Below are 8,654 nucleotides of genomic sequence, written 5' to 3'. Positions count from 1 at the left end.
GTCTGTCATCTTGTGTGAGGCTATGATCCAGGGAGTCTGTGGGGGTATAGCTCAGTGGTAGAGCATTTGACTGCAGATCAAGAGGTCCCCGGTTCAAATCCGGATGTCTCCTTTGGATTTGGCATGTTAGGAATATGTGTGGCCATATCTTCCTGCCTTTTTTTGCTCATACTGTACAGGGTTATATCTCAATGGCACGGTGTTTGATTGCAGATCAAGAGGTCCCAGGTTCATTCCATGTGCCTAATTTGGGCTTGGCATATTAGGAATAAACAAATCCTTGACATAAATTCATTTTTGAGGTTTGTGCTCATGCAGTACGGGGTTATAGCTCAACAACAGAGCATTTGTCTGCAGATCAATAGGTCTACATTTTGGATCTGGCTTGCTTGACATAATCAATGACATGATTTCAAAGTGAGTCTGTAATCAAGTCGTCCACAGTTCAAATCTGGTTGTCCCCTTTGGACTTGTCTTATTTGGAGGTTTTGAGTTGTAGAGTTGCTGATTCTGATTTGGAGTAACCAAAGACCTGAGTTTACAGTGAAGCAGTCAATGTTTGATATTGTTGAATCGTAGGATCTAACTTAATCTTTGGCTCTAAGCACAGAATTCTGTGGCGGTATGGCTCAATGAAAGAGCATTTTTCTGTAAAGATGTGGGGGGATAGTTCAGTGGTAGAGCATTTGACTGCAGATCAAGAGGTCCCCGGTTCAAATCCGGGTGCCCATTGTGGATTTGGCAGTTTAGGAATAAGTGCAAACATATCTATATAGAAAGATTCTATGTGATTGTAACTCATTGGTGCATCCTCTCGAGAGGATCTTTTTTGTATTTGGCATGCTTGTCATATCCATAAACTTTATTCAAAAGTGAGTCTGTCATCTTGTGTGAGGCTATTATCCAGAGAGTCTGTGGGGGTATAGCTCAGTTGTAGAGCATTCGACTGCAGATCAAGAGGTCCCCGGTTCAAATCCGGATGCCCCTTTTGGATTTGCCATGTTAGGAATATGTGTAGCCGTATCTTCCTGCCTTTTTGTGCTCATACTGTACGGGGTTATATCTCAATGGCACGGCGTTTTATTGCAGATCAAGAGGTCCCAGGTTCATTCCATGTGCTTAATTTGGGCTTGGCATATTAGGAATCAACAAATCCTTGACATAAATTTATTTTTTAGGTTTGTGCTCATGCAGTACGGGGTTATAGCTCAACGACAGAGCATTTGTCTGCAGATCAATAGGTCTACATTTTGGATCTGGCTTGCTTGACATAATCAACGACATGAATTCAAAGTGAGTCCGTAATCAAGTCGTCCACAGTTCAAATCTGGGTGTCCCCTTTGGACTTGTCTTATTTGGAGGTTTTGAGTTGTAGAGTTGCTGATTCTGATTTGGAGTAACCAAAGACCTGAGTTTACAGTGAAGGAGTCAATGTTATATATTGTTGAATCGAAGGATCTAACTTAATCTTTGGCTCGAAGCACAGAATTCTGTAGGGGTATGGCTTAATGAAAGATCATTTTTCTGCAAAGGTGTGGGGGCATAGTTCAGTGGTAGAGCATTTGAGTGCAGATCAAGAGGTCCCCGGTTCAAATCCAGGAGCCCCCTTTGGATTTGGCATGTTAGGAATATGTGTAGCCATATCTTCCTGCCTTTTTGTGGTCATACTGTACGGGGTTATATCTCAATGGCACGGCGTTTAACTACAGATCAAGAGGTCCCAGGTTCATTCCATGTGCCTAATTTGTGCTTGGCATGTTAGGAATAAACAAATCCTTGACATAAATTCATTTTTGAGGTTTGTGCTCATGCAGTACGGGGTTATAGCTCAACAACAGAGCATTTGTCTGCAGATCAATAGGTCCACGTTTTGGATCTGGCTTGCTTGACATAATCAACGAGATGATTTCAAAGTGAGTCTGTAATCAAGTCGTCCACAGTTCAAATCTGGGTGTCCCCTTTGGACTTGTCTTATTTGGAGGTTTTGAGTTGTAGAGTTGCTGGTTCTGATTTGGAGTAACCAAAGACCTGAGTTTACAGTGAAGGAGTCAATGTTTGATATTGTTGAATCGAAGGATCTAACGTAATCTTTGGCTCGAAGCACAAAATTCTGTAGGGGTATGGCTTAATGAAAGAGCATTTTTCTGCAAAGATGTGGGGGCATAGTTCAGTGGTGGAGCATTTGAGTGCAGATCAAGAGGTTCTCGGTTCAAATCCGAGTGCCGCTTATGGATTTGGCAGATTAGGAATAAGTGCAAACATATCTATATAGAACCATTCTGTATGTGATTGTAACTCAGTGGCACATCCTCTCGGGAGGTTCTTTTTTTTGTATCTGGCATGGTTGTCATATCCAAAAACTTTATTCAAAAGTGAGTCTGTCATCTTGTGTGAGGCTATGGTCCAGAAGTCTGTGGGGGTATAGCTCAGTGGTAGAGCATTTGACTGCAGATCAAGAGGTCCCCGTTTCAAATCCAGGTGCCCCCTTTGGGTTTGGCATGTTAGGAGTATGTATAGCCATATCTTCCTGCCTTTTTGTGCTCATACTGTACGGGGTTATATCTCAATGGCACGGCGTTTGATTGCAGATCAAGAGGTCCCAGGTTCATTCCATGTGCCTAATTTGGGCTTAGCATATTAGGAATAAACAAATCCCTGACATAAATTCATTTTTGAGGTTTGTGCTCATGCAGTACGGGGTTATAGCTCAATGACAGAGCATTTGTCTGCAGATCAATAGGTCTACGTTTTGGATCTGGCTTGCTTGACATAATCAACGACATGATTTCAAAGTGAGTCTGTAATCAAGTCGTCCACAGTTCAAATCTGGTTGTCTCCTTTGGACTTGTCTTATTTGGAGGTTTTGAGTTGTAGAGTTGTTGATTCGGATTTGGAGTAACCAAAGACCTGAGTTTACAGTGAAGCAGTCAATTTTTGATATTATTGAATCGTAGGATCTAACTTAATCTTTGGCTCTAAGCACAGAAGTCTGTGGGGGTATGGCTCAATGAAAGAGCATTTTTCTGTAAAGATGTGGCGGTGTAGTTCAGTGGTAGAGCATTTGACTGCAGATTAAGAGGTCACCGGTTCAAATCCGGGTGCCCATTGTGGATTTGGCAGTTTAAGAATAAGTGCAAACATATCTATATAGAAAGATTCTATGTGATTGTAACTCAGTGGTGCATCCTCTCGAAAGGATCTTTTTTGTATTTGGCATGCTTGTCATATCCGTAAACTTAATTCAAAAGTGAGTCTGTCATCTTGTGTGAGGCTATGATCCAGGGAGTCTGTGGGGGTATTGCTCAGTAGTAGAGCATTTGACTGCAGATCAAGAGGTCCCCGGTTCAAATCCAGGTGCCCATTGTGGATTTGGCAGTTTAGGAATAAGTGCAAACATGTCTATATAGAAAGATTCTATGTGATTGTAGCTCATTGGTGCATCCTCTCGCGAGGATCTTTTTTGTATTTGGCATGCTTGTCATATCCATAAACTTTATTCAAAAGTGAGCCTGTCATCTTGTGTGAGGCTATTATCCAGAGAGTCTGTGGGGGTATAGCTCAGTGGTAGAGCATTTGACTGCAGATCGAGAGGTCACCGGTTCAAATCCGGGTGCCCATTGTGGATTTGGCAGTTTAGGAATAATTGCAAACATATCTATATAGAAAGATTCTATGTGATTGTAACTCATTGGTGCATCCTCTCGAGAGGATCTTTTTTGTATTTGGCATGCTTGTCATATCCATAAACTTTATTCAAAAGTGAGTCTGTCATCTTGTGTGAGGCTATTATCCAGAGAGTCTGTGGGGGTATAGCTCAGTGGTAGAGCATTTGACTGCAGATCAAGAGGTCCCCGGTTCAAATCCGGATACCCCTTTTGGATTTGGCATGTTAGGAAAATGTGTAGCCATATCTTCCTGCCTTTTTGTGCTCATACTGTACGGGGTTATATCTCAATGGCACGGCGTTTAACTGCAGATCAAGAGGTCCCAGGTTCATTCCATGTGCCTAATTTGTGCTTGGCATGTTAGGAATAAACAAATCCTTGACATAAATTAATTTTTGAGGTTTGTGCTCATGCAGTACGGGGTTATAGCTCAACGACAGAGCATTTGTCTGCAAGTCAATAGGTCTACTATTTTGATCTGGCTTGCTTGACATAATCAATGACATGATTTCAAAGTGAGTCTGTAATCAAGTCGTCCACAGTTCAAATCTGGGTGTCCCCTTTGGACTTGTCTTATTTGGAGGTTTTGAGTTGTAGAGTTGTTGATTCGGATTTGGAGTAACCAAAGACCTGAGTTTACAGTGAAGCAGTCAATGTTTGATATTGTTGAATCGTAGGATCTAACTTAATCTTGCTCTAAGCACAGAAGTCTGTGGGGGTATGGCTCAATGAAAGAGCATTTTTCTGCAAAGATGTGGGGGTATAGTTCAGTGGTAGAGTATTTGAGTGCAGATCAAGAGGTCCTCGGTTCAAATCCGAGTGCCGCTTATGGATTTGGCAGATTAGTAATAAGTGCAAACATATCTATATAGAAAGATTCTGTATGTGATTGTAACTCAATGGCACAACCTTTCGAGAGGTTCTTTTTTGTATCTGGCATGCTTGTCATATCCAAAAACTTTATTCAAAAGTGAGTCTGTCATCTTGTGTGAGGCTATGATCCAGGGAGTCTGTGGGGGTATAGCTCAGTGGTAGAGCATTTGACTGCAGATCAAGAGGTCCCCGGTTCACATCCGGGTGCCCCCTTTGGATTTGGCATGTTAGGAAAATGTGTAGCCATATCTTCCTGCCTTTTTGTGCTCTTAAATCTCAATGGCACGGCGTTTTATTGCAGATCAAGAGGTCCAAGGTTCATTCCATGTGCCTAATTTGGGCTTGGCATATTAGGAATAAACAAATCCTTGACATAAGTTCATTTTTGAGGTTTGTGCTCATGCAGTACTGGGTTATAGCTCAACAACAGAGCATTTGTCTGCAGATCAATAGGTCTACATTTTGGATCTGGCTTGCTTGACATAATCAACGACATGATTTCAAAGTGAGTCTGTAATCAAGTCGTCCACCGTTCAAATCTGGGTGTCCCCTTTGGACTTGTCTTATTTGGAGGTTTTGAGTTGTAGAGTTGCTGATTCTGATTTGGAGTAACCAAAGACCTGAGTTTACAGTGAAGGAGTCAATGTTTGATATTGTAAAATCGTAGGATCTATCCTAATCTTTGGCTCGAAGCACAGAAGTCTGTAGGGGTATGGCTTAATGAAAGAGCATTTTTCTGCAAATATGTGGGGGCATAGTTCAGTGGTAGAGCATTTGAGTGCAGATCAAGAGGTCCACGATTCAAATCCGAGTGCCGCTTATGGATTTGGCAGATTAGGAGTAAGTGCAAACATATCTATATAGAAAGATTCTGTATGTGATTGTAACTAAGTGGCACATCCTCTCGAGAGGTTCTTTTTTGTACCTGGCATGCTTGTCATATCCAAAAACTTTATTCAAAAGTGAGTCTGTCATCTTGTGTGAGTCTATGATCCAGGGAGTCTGTGGGGGTATAGCTAAGTGGTAGAGCATTTGACTGCAGATCAAGAGGTCCCTGGTTCAAATCTGGGTGCCCCTTTGCATTTGGCATGTTAGGAAGATGTGTAGCCATATCTTCCTGCCTTTTAGGAAGGTCCCAGTTTCATTCCATGTGCCTAATTTGGGCTTGGCATATTAGGAATAAACAAATCATTGACATAAATTCATTTTTGAGGTTTGTGCTCATGCAGTACGGGGTTATAGCTCAACGACAGAGCATTTGTCTGCAGATCAATAGGTATACGTTTTGGATCTTTCTTGCTTGACATAATCAACGACATGATTTCAAAGTGAGTCTGTAATCAATTCGTCCACAGTTCAAATCTGGGTGTCCCCTTTGGACTTGTCTTATTTGGAGGTTTTGAGTTGTAGAGTTGCTGATTCTGATTTGGAGTAACCAAAGACCTGAGTTTACATTGAAGGAGTCAATGTTTGATATTGTTGAATCGTAGGATCTAACTTAATCTTTGGCTCGAAGCACAGAAGTCTGTAGGGGTATAGCTTAATGAAAGAGCATTTTTCTGCAAAGATGTGGGGGCATAGTTCAGTGGTAGAGCATTTGAGTGCAGATCAAGAGGTCCACGGTTCAAATCCAAGTGCCGCTTTTTGGATTTGGCAGATTAGGAATAAGTGCAAACATATCTATATATAAAGATTCTGTATTTGATTGTAACTCAGTGGCACATCAGAGAGGGTAATGTGCACCTTGTCTCCAAAAATTTGATTGATGAGGTTCATAAAAGCCATCTGTTCTGGACACCTGTTTGTACACCCCCCCCCCCCTCCCCTCCCTGTACACCCTCCAGTGACCTTAATATGAACTTATGAACCAAGGAAGAATTTCGGAGGAGGGAGAAGTTGTGGGAAGCTATGTGCTTTTTTTAAACTTTGAAAAGGGGCGAAATCATGAAAATGGTGTAAGGGAAGATTTTATTAAGGTTTTAAATAAACAGTGTATTTCAAGAAAAAGTTTATAAACGCATAGCAGCAATGGAAACAATGTAATGATCGTTTTCGTAATTGGAAAAGTGTAACAACGTTGTTAAAGTTGTTACAAATGAAATAAAACTAGGTTACTGGTTATTTATCTGATACAACCAAACGAGTCAAAACTATCAGATATGTTTTCGTTAAGCAATACGTGAAAAAGATGTGAGAGCTTGTAGCATTACAATTTAAAAATGGTGTTTTGTTACCAGTTAGAAAATAAAGAAAACTAGGTAATAGAGTTTTAGCATTTGTACCTTACCTCAAACTGAAAAAAGAAATGAATGTAAAGCAACGATACAAACCAAGAAAGTAGGCGTTTGTCACGTCGGGTGAAAAGTTAAAACAAAAGAAAAAAGATGGTAGACATTACGCGGATCTAAAATAAAATACACCAGACCCCGTCTTTAAAACACCAGCACAAGATACTTGTCAAAACTATGTTGTACTTTACCACTAACTAAAATTTTACTGACAAGAGTTAAACAAAAGAAAAAAAGATCTCACAGCAAAGTGTTATGACGTCTCTGGTAACGTTAGCTCGACTCGAACAAAAAAAAAAAGAAGCGAACGTAAAGCAATGTTATAAACCAAGAAAGTAGGCGTTTGTCACGTCGGGTGAAAAGTTAAAACAAAAGAAAAAAAATAGGTAACTTAGGCATTTACGCGGATCTAAAAGAAAATAGCCTACATCAGACAAGATACTTGTCAAATCTATGCAGTACTTTACCACTAACTACAATTTTAAAAAGCGAGACTGTTAGACGAAAGAAAAAAAAAACCGATCCTCCGGCAGAGTTGTGAAGCGTCCGTAAAACAACCTCCCGGCACCGATGAAGAGTTAGAATGAGGCTCGGGAATGCTCCGGAAAAAAAACCACGCCTCCAGCGCTAGAGAGGGCCGGGCAGGAGGCGTGATAGCAGCATTAAATAGATTTAAACGTTACAATAATTAAACTAAGTAGTTTTTAATAAATAGACATCAGTCCTTAATTAGTGAAAACTTTATATCCGTTTAAACATATGGTCAATTTTTACTTGTTAAATGATGTAGACCTATACGATTTTTATTTACTTTTAGGCTAGTCTAAAAAAAAAACATAGTTGAAAAAGCGTTATTTGGTTTTAATGTGTTAAGTTAATTACTTTAATCTATGACTAGTCTAAATTTAGACTATCTCCGTCGATATATTTTTTTATTTTTGTCAAGCTTAATTTCTCAAGCTATGTAAATTAACACACACACACACACACACACACACTTTCCTTCTGTCAAGCTTGTGTCGCGTTATCTAGTAAATAAACCAGACGTCATCTCGGTCATCTCAAGCACCGAAACCCGAATGTGTCGGTGTCTGTGTGATTACAGGCATCTACATATCAGTTAGACATCAAGCGGTTGTAAAAACATCTAACAGGTTTTGAAATGCTTGTAACTGGCTTGTGAAACTAACTAATTTCAAAGGGTGTTATATATATATATAAAACACACACACACACACACATACTTTCCTTCCCCCATGCTTATTCTGTGAAACATTTCTATAGCCACATCTTTATTTAACAAAATCTAAAATGAGATCTGATTTATTGCTATATTAAATGCTTCTGTAAGTTGTAATCTTTTGTTGTCATGTCTTTTACATTTTATTAAAATAGGTTCAACTGTTTCACAATATCACATTTAACACAAAGTCCAGACACATGTATTTCATCTTATAAATAATGACTGATTACGTGCAATGTGTCCAATTCTATGGCGAGATCTTCTCTTCTATTCCCAAAAATTCTCCATTCATTTCCAACCGGTATTCTATTATTATATAAATGCTGGCATTTATTCTAACCAACCCATTTAATTTGACACGTATCTTTTTATTTTTATTTATTTTTAATTAGACCTTTTATTTCTAATTTACTCATTGGAGTATTAAATAAGATGTCTGACATTTTAATGGTCCACTTTTATCTGGTCCACTACTTTCATCAACTATATGTGTGGGTATCCATACAAAATAAATCTTTGTTATTGCTTGTATTCTGAACAAACTCTGTAAAATGTGTGACAAAATGCTTTGTCTAGTAGAAGCTT

General features: G+C 39.5%; 7 non-coding genes across 7 annotated transcripts; all 7 read left to right on the top strand.

Moving 5' to 3' along the window:
- The first annotated feature begins 40 nt into the window (after positions 1–40).
- trnac-gca (transfer RNA cysteine (anticodon GCA)) lies at positions 41–112 on the top strand. The gene has a single exon. It is a non-coding gene; the product is annotated as a tRNA-Cys (tRNA).
- A 548-nt stretch (positions 113–660) lies between these two features.
- On the top strand, positions 661–732 carry trnac-gca (transfer RNA cysteine (anticodon GCA)). Its single transcript has one exon. It is a non-coding gene; the product is annotated as a tRNA-Cys (tRNA).
- A 1,683-nt stretch (positions 733–2,415) lies between these two features.
- trnac-gca (transfer RNA cysteine (anticodon GCA)) lies at positions 2,416–2,487 on the top strand. The gene has a single exon. It is a non-coding gene; the product is annotated as a tRNA-Cys (tRNA).
- Positions 2,488–3,547: 1,060 nt separating this feature from the next.
- trnac-gca (transfer RNA cysteine (anticodon GCA)) lies at positions 3,548–3,619 on the top strand. The gene has a single exon. It is a non-coding gene; the product is annotated as a tRNA-Cys (tRNA).
- A 184-nt stretch (positions 3,620–3,803) lies between these two features.
- On the top strand, positions 3,804–3,875 carry trnac-gca (transfer RNA cysteine (anticodon GCA)). Its single transcript has one exon. It is a non-coding gene; the product is annotated as a tRNA-Cys (tRNA).
- An 804-nt stretch (positions 3,876–4,679) lies between these two features.
- trnac-gca (transfer RNA cysteine (anticodon GCA)) lies at positions 4,680–4,751 on the top strand. The gene has a single exon. It is a non-coding gene; the product is annotated as a tRNA-Cys (tRNA).
- Positions 4,752–5,544: 793 nt separating this feature from the next.
- trnac-gca (transfer RNA cysteine (anticodon GCA)) lies at positions 5,545–5,616 on the top strand. Its single transcript has one exon. It is a non-coding gene; the product is annotated as a tRNA-Cys (tRNA).
- The last annotated feature ends 3,038 nt before the right edge of the window (positions 5,617–8,654 follow it).

The sequence above is a fragment of the Carassius carassius genome, chromosome 38, assembly GCF_963082965.1.
Source record: "Carassius carassius chromosome 38, fCarCar2.1, whole genome shotgun sequence".
Taxonomy (NCBI): domain Eukaryota; kingdom Metazoa; phylum Chordata; class Actinopteri; order Cypriniformes; family Cyprinidae; genus Carassius; species Carassius carassius.
The sequence above is the reverse complement of the archived record's forward strand: the minus strand, read 5'-3'. Positions and strand labels throughout refer to the sequence as shown.